At 41.8% G+C, this 21245-nt stretch overlaps 1 long non-coding RNA gene and 1 pseudogene across 1 annotated transcript; one reads left to right on the top strand and one right to left on the bottom strand.

Moving 5' to 3' along the window:
- The first annotated feature begins 11856 nt into the window (after positions 1-11856).
- LOC144652288 (uncharacterized) lies at positions 11857-13154 on the top strand (annotated as a pseudogene).
- A 1325-nt stretch (positions 13155-14479) lies between these two features.
- LOC144652359 (uncharacterized) lies at positions 14480-15059 on the bottom strand. The gene is made up of 2 exons (XR_013570502.1): positions 14675-15059; positions 14480-14544 (listed from the first exon to the last, which is right to left on the bottom strand). It is a non-coding gene; the product is annotated as an uncharacterized LOC144652359 (long non-coding RNA).
- Between the last annotated feature and the right edge of the window lie 6186 nt (positions 15060-21245).

Genomic DNA, 21245 nt, shown 5'->3' with positions numbered 1-21245 from the left:
CACGCTCACAGTCACTAGACTCGTCCTTGTTTAATATGTAAATCCTTAATCGACCCGTCCGCTTACAAAACTTCAAGAACCGAAGGTTTTTCTTCACGAGGTCCGTACTTTTTTGATCACGTGATTTTTGCATAATTACAATTTGCATAAATTACGATTTTGGACATCTTTTCTTTTGGGGTTGGGGGGCAGTGAATACCAGTCACTCTACTTTTAAGTATCAATCAACCCTGGAACATATATTAATACAACACAGCCCTTGCCAATGCCCTGTGTTGTTTACCCCCCCCCCCCCTTCCTAGACGCAACTTCCCTTAATTTTACAAAGCATAGCACTGATTTTGCCCACACAAACAAAAGCTGTTACATGCAAATTAACTCTGTGTTTGCCTTTTAGTTACATCAAACATCAAGCATTCCAGCTCCCATGGAGGTTCAGGATAACAGAGAAGAAAAAACATCCCAACTATGCAAAGTTTACCCAGTCTGCAGTAGTGAAATAGAGTCTAGCTCCCCAACACCATGTGTAAGTGATTTTCTCAGAATTCTTCTTTTTGGGGGGAGTTCATTAAAGACAGTCACTCTGCTTTAAGTATCAATCAACCCTGGAACATAAATTAATACAACACAGCCTTTGCCAATGCCCTGTGTTGTTTACCCCCTCCCCTCCCCTTTCCTAATGGAATTAGATGCAACTTTGCTTAATTTTGCAAAGCACCACACTGATTTTGCTTACACAAACAAAAGCTATTACATGCAAATTAAATCTGTGTTTGCCGTTTAGTTAACACCAAGCATTCCAGCTCCCATGAAGGTTCAGGATAACAGAGAAGAAAAAACATCCCAAGTATGCAAAGTACATTTATCTTCTAAAGCTTCCCTAATTACTATGTACTTAATATGGCAAATGCTGAAATCTTGCTTGCGTTTTAGTCGACACAGAATGAAAGGGAGAATTCTTCAGTTTTATCAGAAGATTTATTTCATTACGGTCGATTAAAGGGTAAACTGGCACGGTGTGTGTGAGAATGAGTTCTTGACAAGGTATAAAATTACTATAACATTGTCTTGAGATATGCCTACGAGTATCACATTAACGTTTTAATATCTATACTGCGCCTATAACTCGTAAACTGACTATAGTAACACATGCAGTTTCAAATAACAGAGTGCTCCAGCAACCATAAAGCTACAGTGCCGTCGAGCTAGGTGCACATACATATTCAATGGATTATAATTTCTTTACATAACAATTTCTGAAAAGCGTCAAACTTACCTTGACAACTGAGACTTTGCTTTCTTACACTCTGCAGAATGCAGAAGAAGAAGCAAACTTCACTGAACTGGACTGGAAGGAAATGGAGGTAAAAATATCCCGCAAGTGTAGAGACACAAGGTTCAGGATCAACAAGAATCAACAAAAATAAGAAGTAAAGGCAGAAGAACTTTTTAAGTATAAAACGTTTCAACGCCTTTTTTCACAAGCAATATCCTGGACGTTAAGACGTTTCCTAAGTCCATGAGTAACAATAGTCAGGTTTAATATAAATTTTTTCTGGCTAAACCAGGATTTTTATTTTATTTTTCTGTGGTCAGATGTAATGGCTCTTTAATTTGAGAGACTGTGCACTAAATGAGACTTCCATTGCTCTCCGAGTACGCACTTAGTTGAGATTCTATAACCTCTTACTTCTCAAGCTGCAAGAATTTCGGTCAACAGAGGATTCTTTTTCAAAAACCATGACCTATAATTCACATTTATTTTATGGGGTACTTTATTTTTATCAGGAACAAACTATGCAAGGTAATATTTCGGATTTAAAGAACTTGCTTTCTCTCGCCTTTCCGATTTTGTTTTCCAGATTCTGGTTTTCGGATTCCGGATTCCGATTCCGGATTCCGTGTTTTAGGCTTGCCCGTTTTTAATCAAAGATTATTTGCATGCGTGAACTTTGATTTGATTAAACACCAACCAAACTAATTACTTCATTCAATGTACAGCTTGGAAAAGATGCTCTACAAAAAGCCTCTGGAACCGGAAATACTAAAGAGGCAAGTACTGCGTAATTGAATTTTATTTAACTTAAACTAAAAACTTTAAAAAAGTAACTTGGTCCTATTCTCTTAAGAGACCAAAGAATATGATTGTCTCCTCGTCTACATGATTTACGAATTATTCACTTTTCAAAGAGTAAACTCGAGTTGAAATGCATGAATCACACAGTTTAGTAGATTTTCCCGTAAAAAATGTTCACCTTTCCAAAAACACTACCATACAAGCCTCTTTCGAACAGTCAGCTTTAGTAAAGGGCCATCAGCCACCAAACATTATTCCTTGTCTCCTCGATAGTTCTTTGTACACCTCAAGGAACCACCAAATAAGTCACATCCAGGGAAACTAAACCTTGTTGGGTGCGTGAAAAAAACAAATACTCAAGGCATGTAAGGCAAACATTTTTCTTAATTTTCTTTAGCTAGAGATGGAAGTCGCAAGGTAAAAGAGTGAAAATATGGACTTGCACTTAAAATTGGAAGAGGTAATAAATCGAGCAAACAAGATACAAAATGTTGTTATTGTAATGAAGCGAGCATGGGGTACGTGCAGTGATTGCGTGCCACCTTATCGATGAGATGCTGGGCGCAAAATCAAGCCTTTTTTAGAAGACATAAAGGTGTGGTTTTCTTTCTCTTCCCAGGCAATTGAGGGGCAAGACAAACAAAAAAGACGAGCAGACAACTTTCAAAGGAGAATTAACATTCTCAAAAGGGAAAATGAAGAGGTAGTGTAACTGCAATCTAAAAGGCGAGATGTATTTGTATTATGCGTTGTAAAACTGTGTTTTTGTCCCTTCATTTAACAGGAGTATGAGCAGTATAGATGTGACATGAATCTGCGTATTGAAGAGAAGAATGATCTCAGAGCGAGTTTCCTCAGTCAACAGAACTGGCAAGATGATAGTGTTTCGATGTCCGACGCAGAGGAATCATCTCACAAGGTAAAAACCAATTTGTCCCTGTCGATCAAAGCACTGACAACATGCAATGCTCTCACACACCTTTAATAGACTAAATCCACACACCTTGTTCGGTAGTTGTCATAGAATTTTAAGCAATCAAGAGGAAAAGGACATACATTTTGTAGGGATAGAGAATCGAAAGAAAACTGAGAAACAAAGGGAACATTACAATAAAACACTTTTTTATTTTTAGTTATATAATCACAGCGTTATTACCTCTATAGTCTTTATCCTCAAACATGGCAGAGAACACTGGTACTGAGGTAGGCCTATGATAGAATGCTAACAACTGTGCATGCCGATTTGCTGGAGCACAACCTCATACAACATTCTAAGATGCCTATTACAACAGCACAATGGGTATCAGTGCAAAGCAATGGCCTCCTCTCCTACACACAACATTTGTTTCATTGCAAAAATCCTCTAACAAAATACATTGCGTATCGAACTTCAAACTCCATTTAGTTTCTACAGAGTTATCATTATTAACAGATTGTCTGTAAAAGTAACACAGAATGTTTTTTCTCTTCTAGGATTACGACATACGAAAATTGAATGCTAACGAGTGGGTGGCTGTTGGTTACGAAGAGGATTTTTACTATCTGGGCAAATAGAAAAGAAAACTCTAAAGAAAGTGTGGGTAACGTTTCTAACAGAGGGCGAAAATGGGGTCTTCTACTGGCCTCAGAACAAAGACAGACAACAGATAGACCCAAAATGTATTTTCTGTAGAAGTTTAGATGTCACCAAAAAAGACGAAACATTCCAGGTTTTTCTCGGAAATACTTTTTTCACGATGATTTTTAGTGTTCTTGTGGAGCAACTTGTAAGGTTAGTGACAAGCCCAGCAAATCGGCCAGGATATTTTGTGGAAAATAAGAAATTATTGACAGCGCGTGCATTTGAGAAGGCACTTATCATTACTGTGTCGATCTTACAAAGTTTAAAATCGGCGTTAACGTGGTAAATGTAGAAGCAATTTAAGTTTTCAAGATATTGAAAATGAATGCGGCCTAATGTCATCATTAATTCAGCTTTGATGAGATCAGTCATGGATTTCGTTTCTCCTAATGAGTATCATTGGTCAAACGGACTAATGTTATTCTGTGACCCATGTGTATTATGTTCTGTTATCCTGTTATTGACTGACAAGGCAGTCATTGGATATATTAGATGTGTTAGCTGATAACATTAGGCAAGCAATGAACCAAAGATAAACTTGATCCGGGTTGGCTCTAATGCCTGATAACAGGCAATAACAGCTAACACCAATGAGTCCCAATTATATTGAATGAGTCCCAATTAAATTAAGTGTTAAAAGTAAAAATCGCATTTTTCATCTGACTGGGTGTGTTGTCCTTGTGGGCCATGCGAACGCTTCCATTTTTTAAGGAAATCAATGAAGAGGTTGTACGTGAAATCGCAGACATACTGGCCAAATGCTTCCTGGAATACCAGGTGGCACAAGGGTGTCACTGGTTTTATAACAAGCTTACTGTGATGCCGGTGGACGAAGATACTGTGATGTCGGCGGACAAAGTTACGTCGGACGGAGTGCTAGAGGTTAAGCATAGCAAGTGAAAATCGGGGAAAAGGGGGAAATAATTATTGTTAAGAGGACTTTTGTCTTCCTCGAAGGATCAGTGACGCGTACGCTTTCACTAAAGGTTAAGGCATGGAAGGATTTGGAGAGCCGAGGTCGCGTGGGTGAAATAACATTTCAAAAGGGCAACTCTGCCGACGAGTTGGGGAGACTCGCTTCCCATTGTTACTCGGCGAGGATTTGTGAAAGTAAGCCTGATTCCAATTACTTTTCGACCCTAACAACTGCAATATGCTGAAAAGATTCTCCACAGCATACCAAGCGAAATCGAATTTCGAGTATTGCATGCATGTTGACTCCCTTCGCCGTTTCAGTTATGTGTTACAACACTGAAAAAAGTGCGAGAAATGCTCATGTACCGATCCATAATAACATTGTTAATACCAGGCTGGTTTGTTGGGATAACAACGACTATTATTTAATTTGATAATACAAAAGCGAAAATAAGGATAATAGCCTATTTAAGACAAAATTTCACGGCCCGCCCATTTTGGAATGTCTTTAAAATACGAAGACCGAGTAGGGATCGGGAAATAGTTAAATATTTACAAGGATCATGGCGGCCATATCCTCTGGACTAGTGTTGGAGATCGACAGCTGTGCTTCACATTTATTATTGCATTTGGAGTTGAAAAATATGTGTTCAAGTCTAAGATTAATAATTAAGTAATCATTGCATTTTAGCTTAAGCTTTAAGCTTATATCATGGTTCGTAAATTGTTTCTTAAATTTCATAACAGAGGGAAGTTTAATACAGTGGTATAAGCTTACAAACTGATTGATATATTTAATATATTGCATTTGTAAATTGGTTTTTCTAGTATCGAATGACAGTGGCCGGGTGATGGTGTTGGTGTCAAAAGGACTTATGAATGGAGTTGACATCCTAAAAGAATTTACTTCTCCAGGAAGTAAGAGAAAGAAAGTGTTGTTTTATATGGACCACGGTAATTCAGTTAAGTTTATATCAGGGTAAATGTATTGATAATTATCAAACATGGCAAATGTATCAAGTGCAGTTACAAGTATGCCATTTCGCCATGCCGTTCCGTCATTCCGCCGAATAGGGTCACCCCAAAACATAGTCAGCAAAACTTGACTTAATATACCCTACCTATCCCTGCATGTAGACGACTGTTGGTTTAATTGTAAAGAAAATTATGGTCTAAGAGAAACTAGTGCATGGAGGTAAACAATGAAGTGATATTTTGCGGTTACACCAACCCTTTCATACAGCAGAACTCGAATAAACATCGATATGGCTGATGATCGGTCTTTGGCCATAGAAATTAGTGAATTGTTGCAGCTGACCAGGGCGGTAATCAATAAGCATACTTTGCCCGGAGAAAAAGCGTTCAAATGTCACCTTTCCCAGCCGGCGCGAATGTTGTTCTGGACGGTGGTTCACTGGCACAAAATCATCTTACAGAGAATGAAGAAGAAAACAAGTGCTTCTCGTCCATGGACAGTGACTTTCACCTAGAATTTGCCTCAAGAAATGTTCGAGATTTTTAGATGATTTGGAAGAAAAAATTGTTCATTTTTTGCCGCTCTATTTAAAATTCCTTTGAAATGATAATTTTGTCACATTCTTTACTGTCACATTCTTTACTAGACTGCAATCCAATTGTATTGCTGTGTTTCCTACTTTTAATGCACCCCATAATTCCAAGGGAATTAAGTTTCAAACATGGCAGAGCACACGGAGCGGTCTGAGGCAACTGATGAAGCTATTGCTATTGAAGACAAGCCTGTCACTCGAGAAAGACAGGTAGCATACAAAATGTGTATGTGTATTTAAAGGGAGAGCTGAGAAAATTTTGGGGATATTTGGGGATTTTTTGAGGGATTTTAAGAAAAAAAATTGGAATTTTGGGACAGATTTTTAGAGCACTTTTTTGGATAATCGAGTCTAGGCCTAATATCAACTGTGTTATTTTTAAAGGACATGTACAGTTTGCCAAAAAAAGGGAGTCTCCACACGAACGGCTTCTTCGAGAAGTTTCCATAGATACCTATTGGTAATTTGATGGTGATCTACTTTTGGGCATAGGAATTACGTAAATGCACAGCCAGGATGCTTTCATTGAACGAAAACCTAGAATGCAGGGTTTCTAGAAGCCTACAAGACGTCTGCTCAACAGATATAACAAGAAACCCTTTCATTCCATTTCCAGAAGCAGCTGTCGTCAAATGTGACGAAAGCAAATTTTAACACAAGGCTAAGGTGAGTAACTTGACCAGTAAGGGGTTGCAACTTTAAATTACTTGCTAGTTCTTCAGGGCGGACAAGACAGAGGGAGCAACTCGAACTGTTATATTTATGATTTCGTTTGAGTGTACCTGCGACAAAGATATCAATTACTTTTCACTAACTTCTTACTGTCGAAAGCATTCATTGAGAAATTCACATTTACATTCGCAGCTTCGCATGCCATTCAGGGTCATTGGAGACCCAACATGCCCCCCACTTTTGGGAATAAATTAACTAGAAGACGACTTATCAAGTCTTAAAAGTCAGGAACACTGATTTTAATCAAAAGTGAATAATCCTCAGAGACAAAAATGGTATTGTAACAGTATGTGAAACTCAACTACCCTTTAAATTTCTTTCCGACTCCTTGCTGAGAGCCTGGTATTTTAGTCCTCTCCACATTGCTTGCTAACTGTTATCCTAAAAGTGTTCAAAAATGGACCAAATCGCATGAGTGATGTCAGTTTTTGGTGTGCTATTGACTGCTTCCCGGCAGGAAAATTGCAGCGCTCGCAGCGAGGTGACGTTTTCAGTCCCATTTTAAAAAGACGCTTGTTTGTGGGAAGGATGCCATGAATGATTTTATATTGGAAACATCTTAGTTTGTTTTCTACTGTGACTTTAAAATGCAATTGGTAGATAGCTTTCGGGAATAAGGTTTTTCCGACTAGTTCTAGTTCTATATTTGGGGATTTAAGAGCTTTCAAAACAAAATGTTCGCGAGCGATTTTGGCAGTGACTGTGACACTCTTGGCTGGGCTCCTCCAACAAACCTCAAATCCACAGTCAACTCCATCCTTGCTGGTTATTCCAGGTTGTTTCCAGGCGATTTCTCGCACACAAACCAGAGGGCAACAGCAGTGGTTTCCACAAATGCACTGGAAGCTGTTTTAATAACATCCCTTTACAATCCTGCAGTAACATTCTGGAGTAATTGTTGTTGTCATGGCGGCCATATGTTGCCTTAATCCTGCTTTGTGGAGATTTGGCTTTCTCCAAACCAAAAATTTTCTTCCCAATGAAATTTCCTGGATAACAAATCCAAAATCCATTCAAGCTATTTGCGAAGAGTGCTAATACACTGGCTAACTACCCAAAATATTGATCTGCAACTACTTGGGATGAAACCTTCCTTTCGGGAAACCAACAACCACAGCAGAATAAGCTGCCGCAGAAGGCAGAGCAACAACCAATTCAGCAGACAGAGTCAGAATCACCATTGTTGTCAGACCTGAATGAGATAACCCAAGAACCACTCCAGAAAACGGCTCGGCGACCACCCCAGAAAACAGCTCAGGAAGCACCCCTGAAAAGAGCTATGGAAGCAAACCAGAAAGCAGCCTTGAAGCCAAACCAGAAAAAAGGCGCAGAGGAAAACCAAAAAGCATCCCAGGAAACACACCTGAAAAAAGCCGCGGAAGAAAACCAGAAAACAGCCCTGAAGTTAAACTGGTAAACAGCCCCAGAAGAAAACCAGAAAGTAGCCTCTGAACCAAACTAGAAAACAGCTGCGGGACCAAACTTGAAAACAGCTGCGAGACCAAACCAGAAAACAGCCCAAGAGCCGCCAAACCAGAAAACAACCCAGGAGCCAAACCAGAAAACAACCATGTGCAGCATAAACCCCCCTGTTGGTAGATACAACTGTTTTTTACTCCAACCAAGCCAATTTTTTACAAAAAGACCATTAGTGTTCGCATATTGAAACAAGACCAAGGTCATTAATTAAGATCATTAATTGTGCTTCTTCTGAATCTATTGTAAACATAAAAGCCATTCCCTGTTTTGCACAGATTGTGTCAGGTGGCCTTGGTGTAGTCACACTATAATTGAATATTGATCAAAGCATAAAAAATAATCCTCACATTTTTTTCAAGGTACTCACGTGGCTTAATCTATCTGTCCAGGTCAATGTGGGGCAGAAAAATTTCCCTCTGGGATTGCATTAAACAATTCCATCATGGACCAGTGGTCAGATGCCACACGACAAGTAAGTATTTCACTGATCTTTAATTTATCAAGAGATTGAGAAAAGCCTTTTAAAATTATTCATCCATCCATCAAATAACTTCCACTTTTTTTAATTACCTGTAATATACTTGTCAAAAAATAAACCTCAAACCAATGACTGATGACCATTTATTAATTCTTATCCAGGAGGTAGCTGTAGAGGCAGCCAAACATGGTGAAAGGTGTATTAACGCCTTCTTTCCTTTTGCCGACATTTTCTTGTACAGAGATGATGACAGTGATGACAATAATCCAATTCAGAAAGAACTAGGAAATGAAGTAGCCGAAGATGTTGAAACAGAATCTCTTAAAGTAGATGATGCTGAACATGCAGCAGAAGAGGTAAAATTATTGGAAGAAGTTATCACTCCTGAGTTCAAAGATTTTTCTGGTGAGTACAGTGATGATGAAAAAGAACTGCAACCTTTGTTCACATCACCATCTTTGTCTGTAGTGGCAAATAACAGTACAATAAAGAATTCTGAGCGAGACAAAAGTAGCCCTTATAATTCAAGTAGAAGACCAATTCAAAATTCAGCAACAAGCCAGCAAAGCAGGAAATCACTTTCGGATAACAGACCTAGCTCTGTTATGGCAAAAAGAGTCAAATATGTCCTTACAATATTGTCAAATGCAAGGAAAATGTTAATGTGAACAACTGTAAACAGCACTCCAAAAAGTGATCATAGAACCAACTGTACGTTCAAGTTTATGGGAACTATAAACTGATGTTAATGAGACCTGAGAGAAACCACTCAAGATAGCTAGGCACATTTGGTTTAGCACCACTTTATTCGTAAACTACTTGTATGTTAAACGATAAACACTCCTATGTTATCCGATATGTAATCCCATAGCTCTAATGTCTCGCATACCTAGGAATCTCATCATGCTCCGATCTCTCTAGTATCACTCGATCCCAAAGTCCAAGCACGGGCGACAACAACGAGCTCCTATTTTTAACAATGCATCCTTTAATATTTTAGCTGATCCAATGTAGATTTATATCTGTAAATGCAGGCCTTACAATGGTTCCATTCAGCTCTCTCACGTGCCCTCTGCATGCCCCTTACCTCTAGTTCGATCACACACGCCTCTTATAATCATTGTTTGCTTCGTGCAGATCCTCACAAGTTCCTTTTTCGAAGCTCTTATTGGAAAATAACCTAAGCTCAACTCTCCGTATTTTTATCATCATGCCAAACCGAGGACGACCCACCACTCGGAAATCAGCCAGGACCCGCCAAGGTCCCGCAGCAACCGCACAAACACCTGCACAGACTAACTTTCGGTCGATGGCCACCGAGGCCCTTCGCCTCCTGCTGGCACAATACAATCTTACTCAGACGGGCACACGGCAACAGCTCATAGCTCGTCTCGAAGCGAACCAAGAAGTTCCCAACCCGCAAAGCGGCTCAGACGTTCCTGTAATTCGTACGGTGCAAGACAGCACCCTGGCCCCACAAGCCGAACTGGCGCAGTTAATCGCGTCCATCATCTACGAAAAACTGGCTTCCCGACAAGATGGCGGTCATCTACAAATTCCACGCGCGACGCCCCACCGCGAAGGCCATGCTGTGGAACCCAGTCTCACGCCGTTTCAAGATGGCCGCCAACAACTCCCCACAACGCAAGATGGCCGTCAACAACAACAAAGCCTCCCCACGCCTCAATCGGCCTTCCCTGCTCTCCCACAACCTGGTGCATTATTCAACCCATCAGATCCAGTCACCATCGCTGCCCTCCTTCCGGATTTTCGCCAACCGTCCATTGCAAGCCACCTGACGAAGACCACGACGACAGCCATCACGAACGGTGAGTACGTGGACTTTGCTACTCTCCTCCCCATATCGTCTCTCCTAGAGGACGCCCTGAGCTCCCAGCTCAACCTCAAGGTCGGGGAACAAGGTCTCACCATTCCCCTTCCCTCGGCATCCAAACGCCCCAAAATCACCACCATTGATAAATGGCTCGATGCTTTGCCATTTTTTCATCAGTACTGGTCGCCTCTTACCCCTTGCGCGCCACCGCGTTAATTGCTTACCAGCAGCTAATTCGGGACGCGGCGAGGAAATTCCCCGGGATGTCCTGGTACGTCTACGACGTCGAATTTCGGCGCCGTGCCTCCCACAACCTCTCCCTCAACTGGGGGGAACGTGACGTCCAGCTATACCTGGATACATTCACGGGTCTTCAAACATCGGGCTGCAGATCCTGCAGCAGTTCCGATCACCATGCTGACTCTTGCCCTCTGTCTACCCCCAGGACAAGGAATGCCCCCACCCAGTCTGACCTGTGCTTCAACTTTAACAATGGCCGACCCTGTGCCCGCACCCCATGCCCTTTCAAGCATCGATGCAACCACCCTGGATGCTATGGCACTCACTCAGGCCAGGAACACTCAAAACTCTCCCGCTACAGAGAAGACCGCCCTAAGTCATCTTCAAGCTCTAGCAGTTCCTCCCGGAGCCACCCCTGAGTACGTCTCCCAGCTCTCTCCCCCGACCCCTATTAACATCCCCAAGCTGGCATTCTATCTCCATGATCACCCCAACCAGTCATTTGTCCAATACCTTCTATCCGGTTTTTCCCTTGGCTTCAAAATTGGTTACTCGGGTCCCCGGGCTCCACAAGAATTTCCCAATTTACCCTCCGCTAAAGAAAACCCTTCAATCATCGACAAAAACATGTTGAAAGAAGTGTCACTAGGTCACACTGCAGGCCCTTTCCTTTCCCCCCCTTTTCCAAACTTTCAAGTTTACCCCATTGGGGCTATCCCTAAGAAACACTCCTCTGACTGGCGGACAATCTTCCACCTCTCCTACCCGAAACACCGCCCCACTAGTGTCAATGCCCACATCCCACCGGAGGATTATTCCCTCCATTACATTAAAGTAGATAATGCAATTCGGTTCAGTTCAGTTCGGTCAGAACTGCTTCATGTCCAAACTAGACATCAAAGCAGCCTTTCGGAATATCCCAGTCCACCCTACAGACTGGGAACTCCTGGGAATGAAATGGCAAGGCCTTTATTTTTTTTGATATGGTTCTCCCCTTTGGCTTGCGCAGTGCCCCTTTCCTTTTTGACCAGTTCTCTTCTGCCCTTGAATGGATCATTCAACATAAGCTTAATGTTCCCCAGGTCATCCACATTCTGGATGATTTTTTCATTGCGTTACCCCCACCCCGGTCACACTGCGCAACAGCCCTTTGCAACGTTCTTCACCTGTTCACTGAGCTTGACATTCCTATCGCCCCAGGGAAAACCTTTTCTCCCTCCACCTCCCTGGAATTTATGGGAATCCTTTTAGACTCCCATACCATGGAAGCCCGCCTTCCACAGGACAAACTCACCCGAACCAAACAGGCCCTTCTCCAATGGTCCCTGAAAAAATCAGCTACCCTCCGGGATCTTCAATCCCTTATAGGCACCCTCCAGTTTGCATGCAGGGTCATTGCTCCCGGTCGCCCCTTCCTTCAGCGTATCATTCATCTAACCAAAGGCCTCAAGCTCCCCCACTGGCACATTAAACTCAATGCCGGCTTTCGTAAGGACATTAAGATGTGGATAGAATTCCTCAAACACTGGAACGGGGTAAGCATTTTTCTCGACTCCAACATCTCTTCCCCCCGGAACTCCAACTTTTCACCGATGCTTCCGGGACCTTAGGTTATGGAGGTTTCCTAAATGAGCTTTGGTTCCAAGGCCGCTGGCGGCCCGAACACACCTTAAGCAAACAATGGGGCATCAGTATTGAATGGCAGGAGCTTTTCCCCATCTACCTGGCTTGTGTGTTATGGGCCCCTACCTGGACCGGGAAACGTATCCGCATGTGGTGTGACAATCAATCTGTTGTAGCCATTATAAACTCCAAACATTCCAAGTCTCCCCGGGTGATGGACCTGGTTCGCGCTATCACTCTCCTGACCTTGGCCCACAACTTCACATTTAGTGCTACCCACATCCCTGGGTTGGACAATGCTATTGCTGACTCCCTTTCCCGTTTTCAGATGGTCCGGTTCCACACCCTGGCTCCCACAGCCTCTCTTACTCCCTGCTGCATCCCTCCATCAGCGATGCTCATCTGACAGCCTCAGTACAGCAATACTTCCAGGCTTCCCTCGCCCCATCCACAAGGCGAACCTATCGAGCCGGCCAAAAGCATTTTGTGACCTTCAGCTTAATGCATGGACTGGTGGGCCCCTCCAAACCCCTATTGCCAGCTTCGGAACTGACCCTCATTTATTTTGCTTCCCACTTAGCCAAAAAAGTAACCTACGAGACAGTCAAACTGTATTTGGTCGCAGTTCAGGACCTCCACCGTGAGCTTAACTTTCCCCTTAACACCCAAAATATGCACCGCCTGCAGAAGGTCCTGAAAAAAAAAAAAAAATTTTGAAAGGAGCAGGAGGCTCAACTCTCACCTGAGCATTGGGTCTCCACTCCCTATTACTGTGGGGGAACTGTGTCCCCTTGCTCGGCAGGCTCCACAGTTCGTGGCAGGGAAGTGCACCCTTTGGCTGCACTTTACCCCACAGTAAGCCTCTAGCCCACTGGAGACAGGTCCGGAGAAATATCCATTCCAGGGTGGCTACCCCCGGTACCACCTGATCTGTACTCCCCCAGGGGGGCTCCCCCTCCTGGTTCCCACAATCCCTCAGGACTGTGGGATATGGGCCTCACCCCTGGAGGCAGGTCCGGAACATTTAACCCAGGGTGGCTACCCCCGGTACCACCTGATCTGTCCTCCCCCCAGGAGGGCTCCCCTCCTGGGCCCCTAGACCCAAGTCACGCTTCCCTGCAACCCTTATTTTACCCACAACCAGTGTGTCATTGTCACTTGTGTATTGCTTTAGCAACAACTCAACCAGTCCTCGAAAAGAGGATCATTAAGTTCAAGTTTATGGGAACTATAAACTGATGTTAATGAGACCTGAGAGAAACCACTCAAGATAGCTAGGCACATTTGGTTTAGCACCACTTTATTCGTAAACTACTTGTATGTTAAACGATAAACACTCCTATGTTATCCGATATGTAATCCCATAGCTCTAATGTCTCGCATACCTAGGAATCTCATCATGCTCCGATCTCTCTAGTATCACTCGATCCCAAAGTCCAAGCACGGGCGACAACAACGAGCTCCTATGTTTAACAATGCATCCTTTAATATTTTAGCTGATCCAATGTAGATTTATATCTGTAAATGCAGGCCTTACAATGGTTCCATTCAGCTCTCTCACGTGCCCTCTGCATGCCCCTTACCTCTAGTTCGATCACACACGCCTCTTACAATCATTGTTTGCTTCGTGCAGATCCTCACAAGTTCCTTTTTCCCACCCTCCCTCCCATGATTGGAACCCTTGTGTTTCGCCATTTTACCCACATATTCAGTTCTTTACGGTATACTTGGCGTTTGCTTTTATATACAGTGGTTGCTTAAGCCTACCATTCCTGTATTAATGAAAACTAGTGATTTACGTTGTTACTCAGACTTTTGTCCTATTTTCTTTACCTTAATTGTATTGGCGTTTGAGATTAAAGGTCGGTGGCAGGGAAGTGCACCCTTTGGCTGCACTTTACCCCACAGTAAGCCTCTAGCCCACTGGAGACAGGTCCGGAGAAATATCCATTCCAGGGTGGCTACCCCCGGTACCACCTGATCTGTACTCCCCCCAGGGGGGCTCCCCCTCCTGGTTCCCACAATCCCTCGGGACTGTGGGATATGGGCCTCACCCCTGGAGGCAGGTCCGGAACATTTAACCCAGGGTGGCTACCCCCGGTACCACCTGATCTGTCCTCCCCCCAGGAGGGCTCCCCTCCTGGGCCCCTAGACCCAAGTCACGCTTCCCTGCCACCCTTATTTTACCCACAACCAGTGTGTCATTGTCACTTGTGTATTGCTTTAGCAACAACTCAACCAGTCCTCGAAAAGAGGATCATTAATTGAGAGTTTGAAGTATTATGTCAGATTCAGGTATGACAAAAAGAGTCAAATATGCCCTTACAATATTGGCAAATGCAAGGAAAATGTTCACATGTGAACTAGTGTAAACAGCACTCCAAAAGTGATCCTAGAACCCACTCATCTTGAGAGAACCCACAATTCGATTGCGCTTTGCTGGGGATGGGTGCAAAACCTCTAAAAAGATTGGTACGATGATGGCTGTCTTTTCTGTGCTGCAGGAGGAAAAGCACAAGCCTAACTACCAGTATACTGCATGCCTTTACAATGGCAAGTTGCAAAGATTTTTATTGAAGTTTAACAACTGGACAAATAGTAGTTATACTGTCATAGAGAAATGATAGTGGGCTTTTTTTGTACAGGTCTGTACTAGAACTAGACTTAATATAGTAAGGTAGCAACTATAATTTGACCTTTATACCAATGACTTTTTTACCTTTTTTTATTAGTACATGATCCCCTTTTTATACAAATTTCATTATATAATATATTTTGGTAATTTTATTGTATACTTTTTTTAATTTTGTAATTAGCAGGACCACATTGATAACAGTACGCATTTACTGTAGGGTTATCAAGGGTAAACATTCGCTTATTATAAATATTACTATTATAATAATAATTATTATTATTGTTATCATTATTATTATTATCATAACTATAATTATTATTATCAATTATGCTGTGCTGTGCTCATGGAAAGGAAAGGAAGGACATGCAGAACTAACTTCCTGCATGAAAGGTGTTTTCAGAGAGATGAGAGATTTAGAAAGGACTGGCCTCAATTTCAATCGCCGCCATTTTAGAATCGAGTGGTTAGTATTTATTATGTGTTGTTGGCTTTTATATTATTTTAATTTTTTCAAGGTGCTTTTCACTGGGTTTTCTTTTATTTTGCTATTTTAAAATATCCTCAATATCATTTCTATAAATTCCAATTCAATAACAAAACTGTGGACGTGATTCTGCATGTTCTGACTTCAGTGTTTTACCAGCCTTTTCTTCATGTACTTTAATTAGGTTGGTGTGCAGTGACTGGAAATTCTTGGCAAGTTTGCTTGGTCTTTTCGGTGCAGAAGCAAAATAAGTAGCTCTTACGACATGTTCCCTCTGTTTTGTACAGCAACGGCAAGTTCAAGTTTAAAATTGCACTGTATCAGCGCTAATTTGTTCCTTGCAACTTCGAGTTCAAAATAGCTAATGAGCAAGCATTGCTAACCACTGCAGCAACATTCCCCATTTTGTCAAACATAAGATGTGATTCCCGTAAGTAGCTGCTTCCATTTTTTTAGTATCTTAAGTCCACATATATAATTCCTTTAAAACTCGGGTTAGTTTGTTTCATACTAAAGTTTAGTTCTACGGTTACTGTATTTGCAGGAGAATTGTTATTGCAGCCTCCACCTTCGACACTAAGAACTGCCTCGAGAAGACACGAAAGAGCTTCGGAGAAGGGACTCTTAATGTTAATGAGGGAAGCTTAATCGAAACATACTATAGTTTCTTGAAAGACAAATATTCCCAAGTAAAGCCACGACAATTTTTTGCCGGGGGGGGGACTCCTATGTGAAACATGGACAGGGATGCTCGTCGGAAATTTTGAAAAGAACCCCTAAAAGAGATCTCTCGAGCACCTGGGGCCTTTCAGCGTTTTATGGAGAACTGTCTGGGAGACTTAAGAGACACTGAATGTGTACCTTACCTGGATGATATTATCATTTTCAGTGCTACATTTGAGGAACACCTCGAACACACACGCATGGTCCTTCAAAGATTGCAAGAGCATGGAGTCAAACTGAAACCTCAAAAGTGTGAATTGTTTAAAAGAAAAGTTAAATTTCTTGGGCGTGTTGTATCGGAAGAGGGTTACGCACTGGATCCATCCAGTATTTAACCGGTCCTTGCGTTCAAAGACTCTCCTCCAAAGACAGTGAATGAAGTGCGCAAACTTATGAGTTTCCTATACTATTACCGCCGATATGTTAAGAACTTTTCAATAATCAGCAAGCCTATTTATGATTTGGTGAAGACTCCGGGTCAACCACCGCAAGGGGCTAAGCAAGATAAAGCCAAGAGGAACCATAGTAACAATGGCCAGCTACCGGCAAAACACCCAGTGGAATGGACAGACATTCATCAATCGGCCCTGGAGACACTAATTACTTCGATCACAAGCGTTCCAGTTATGGCCTACCCGGACTTTCAGAAACCCTTTGTCCTTCATACTGATGCTTCCAAGGACGGGTTAGGTGCGGGTTAGGTATTCTCCGTGTTGTGGCATATGGATCCCGCAACTTAACTCCAGCCGAAAAGAATTACCATCTCCACTCTGGGAAGCTGGAGTTTCTAGAGCTCAAGTGGGCCATCTGCGATCAGTTTCGAGATTATCTCTATTACGCACCAAGTTTTAAAGTGTACACTTATAATAACACACTCACTTATGTCCTATCCTTTGCAAAACTGAACGCCACTGGTTTGCGCTGGGTTGGGGAGTTGGCCGATTTCAACTTCACTATCCACTATCGTCCCGGAAAAGTCAACATTGATGCTGATACCTTATCTCGAATGCCCCTTGATGACACGGCCCACCTGGAAAGGTACACGGAAATAGTACCACAGGAGATTCTCCAGACTGTTGCGTGCTCAGCAAAAAACCAAGATCAAGGCCAAGTGAACTGGGTGTCGGCCCTCACCGGAGACCATACTGTTCTACCAACTGACGCAGTCAGGATTTCAATATGTTCACTTATAGAACAATGTAACTGGAATCACTAGTACATCCAGGGTGAGCATTATTCCATTAACCTCTAATGCCCATGTAGGGTATCTCTTGAAGTTTCTTTTATGTACGGTATTAAAAGTATTCTGGGACCAAACAGATCTGGTGTATTTAAACCTAGGAATGATGGCTGTTGCGGGTTATAACAATGGTGGGTACCAAGCAGACTGAGAACACGACTACAATTTCAGTGTCATTAAAAGTACTCATACTAGTTAACGTTTAATATATATTGCAGGTAAACGAGTTTGCAAGAAAGAAGCCACAAGAAAAAGAGCAGCGAACCAGTAATAAATAGTTTTTCTTTGTGGCAGTGCTTATAACATAAATGGAATTCAAGAATTCTTTTTTTCTTTGAAGGATTCTGAGTCAAAAGGAAGTGAGCCTCAGAGACTAACTGAAACAGAAAGGCTCAGAATAGAAGCTTAAGGCTTAAAAAATAAGGTAAATTACCAACATCTGCAGCAGTCTGAGGCATGCCGTAGGCTTGCAACTAAGAACTGCTTTTCTATTGTAGATTCCGCACCCAATAGACTACAGCTAATTTTAAAAGAGGCTGTCCACATCTGCTGGGAAAACCCCACGGTAAATAAGCAGCTCAAACATGCTGACTTAACTCTTTCATTTTAGTATTATGTTATTTTCTTATAAATAAGTGTCGTTTAATTTAATTTAATTTTTTTTGCATCATTTTGTGTAATAATTGTAATTTACTAAATTATTTTTACTGTTTAATTTCTTTGCCGTGTATTTATACTCACACGCATTGTTCCATGTCTCACGCATTTAAATGCTGCACGTTAAATTTAAAATGTATCACGAATGTTGCGTATCACGCATGTTACGCCATTGCTTGTAAAAAATTCAGCTTCAACTGTAAACGATTCCACAACTGAAGATGATCGTTGGAACGATCGAAACATGTCTTGCAAGGTAAATTTTAATACTAAAAATTGTAGTATTAACCCTTTACCCCCTAAGAGTGCCAATTGGCACTCTGGAGTTCTTGCTCCGAAATCCGAAGAGTGACAATTGGCACTCTTTTGGCTGCTATGTTTAGACCAATAGAATCCATTCTTATAGGCAGGTTTTCGTTGTCAAGGGGTTTTGACCAATCAGAAAAAGGCTTAGAACAATGTTTGCAATGACTATGTGGCTCACGTTCCATACAAGATTTCTGAGAAATTTTGAGTTGCAATTTTACAATGGCGGCTCGAGTTGAGTCGGACATTGAAGATTCAGAGCTTGAAAACGGGAACAATAACAGCGATAGCGATTCGGGAAGCGCTATTTCTGTGTCAACAGTCAATACTGAAGATCTTTCCGACCTATCTTTTTCGGAAGATGAAGGTGCTGAAATAGGTTGGAGTCGCGATGATTCTCCGGTGAATGTCACCGCATTTATCTCAGCCATTGGAGCAACAACTACAGTTCCTGAAGATGGCACAGCGAAAGACTTTTTCAGCCTTTTTGTGCCAGAAGAATTGTTTGAGAATATTGTCGAAGAAACGAACCGCTATGCGAGGCAATGCATAGCAAGAAAGCCAGACGCAAAGTGGTATGAAACGAGCGTGGCAGAAATGCAGGCATTCTTCGGTTTGCATATCTTATTCGGGATACATGTCCTGCCTGAAACGAGTTTGTACTGGTCCAAGGATCCAGCCCTCAGTGTTCCATTGGTAAAGCGTGTCATGACTAGGGACGGATTCGATAAACTGAATCAGTATCTGCACTTGAATGACAATGACAATTTTGTTCCACGTGGACAGCCAAATCATGACAAGCTCTTCAAAGTGCGTCCTTTCTTAGAAGCTGTTGTGAAGAACTTACACGAGGGTATCGCCCCAAACAGAATTTGTCTGTGGATGAGGCAATGGTTGGATTCAAGGGGCAGCTTTCGATGAAACATTATCTTCCCATGAAGCCAGTTAAACGTGGCATAAAAATTTGGGAATGTGCCGACCCTTCAAACGGCTACTTATGTAATCTTCAAGTATACACTGGTAAACAAGATGGCGGCGTAACAGAACACGGACTTGGCTTCATCTGACTGGGTGTGTTTTCCTTGTGGGCCATGCGAACGCTTCCATTGTTTAAGGAAACAATAAAGAGGTTGTACCTGAAATCGCAGACATACTTGCGAAATGTTTTCCAGATTACCAGGCTAGGTGGCACAAGGGTGTCGCTGGCGTTATAACAAGCCATGCAATGGTATGTGGTGCATGCTAAGTGTTATAGTTGTTGCCATTTATAAATTTTAATTACTGACACGAGCCTCCAGATATCCATTCTAACAGTACAGCATTGTTAGTAATATAAAAAAAAAACACAGATGGAGCCATCTGTTACATTAGCGTCTGCCCTTCTCACAAGCTGACAATTGTAATTAATAGTTACCCATTTATGAACATAAAGGAAAGATGTACATCAGTTTTTGGCTTTTTATGATTAGTGAAGACAATAAGTCTAGATTAATTTTTGATTAATTTTTAATTAGTTGTGGTATAAACTTTCAATAAAAAAATGTTAAATATCACTTTTTAGCTTCTGCGCTCTGCAGGAGTAAAAGAATATTTGATTCAAATAATAAAGCAACATCAGGATCTGCAAGAGATGGGGCAGATTAAAAAACACTACAGAAAGTACAGCTTTCTGTATTTTATCAAATTGAGTCAGATGCAGTCCCAAGCAAAGTACATACAAATGTCTTGTACTCCTTCACGATTTGGCCATTAGTATTTGCATATTGAAACAAGAAAAATGGTCACAAATTTATTGCTCCTGTAGCACGCAGTTGTTTTAGATGATCAATTTGCATTAATCTATTGTTAACATAAAAGCCATTCCCTATTTTGCACATATTTTATCAGGTGGCCTTGGAGTTAAGTCACACTGTAATTGAATATTGATTACAACCTTAAAAAAAAATCCTCACATTTTTTTCAAGGTACTCTGTTGGCTTAATCCATCTGTCCAGGTCAATCTGGGGCAGAAAAAATTCACTTCTGGGATTGCAATAAACAATTCCCTCATGGACCAGTGGTCAGATGTAACACGACAAGTAAATATTTCACTAAATAAACAATTGAGCAAGAGATCGAGTGTGGCATGGCTATGTATAATTCAACAAAATAACGAGAGTGCATAACAAAAAACAGACTCCGTGAATTTTCCTTAAAAGTCCTTGAAAAGTCCTTGAATAATGTAAAAAAAAATGTAAATGTTGTTTATAGTGGTCATGCACTTAGCTTCATATCTCTTCGAGATAGCTAGTTTACAGGCATGCCACTGAAACAGAGGAAACAAATATTTAAATGAACATAACAAGGTTAAAAATCCCAACTGGCAGGAGGCAGACCAGTTGGCTATGTACAAAGCGTGATCGAGGATTTGAATTCGGGACAACCGAGAAAACAAATCCAGCTAGTGGCAGGGGCAGGTCTTAAACCGGGGACCTCCAGATTACAACACAAGCGCCCTAAACCACTCGGCCACGCTTCCCTCCCCTGATAAAAAGTTCTAAACCTGTAGGAATCATGACTCTGGATGTTGTGGTAATTTTTTTTTAATTCTACTTGGCTGTGAGGTTTGGGTCAGGAACTCAGACTCGATTGGA

The sequence above is a fragment of the Oculina patagonica genome, chromosome 4, assembly GCF_052425735.1.
Source record: "Oculina patagonica isolate OP01 chromosome 4, crgOcupat, whole genome shotgun sequence".
Lineage (NCBI taxonomy): Eukaryota > Metazoa > Cnidaria > Anthozoa > Scleractinia > Oculinidae > Oculina > Oculina patagonica.
The sequence above is the reverse complement of the archived record's forward strand: the minus strand, read 5'-3'. Positions and strand labels throughout refer to the sequence as shown.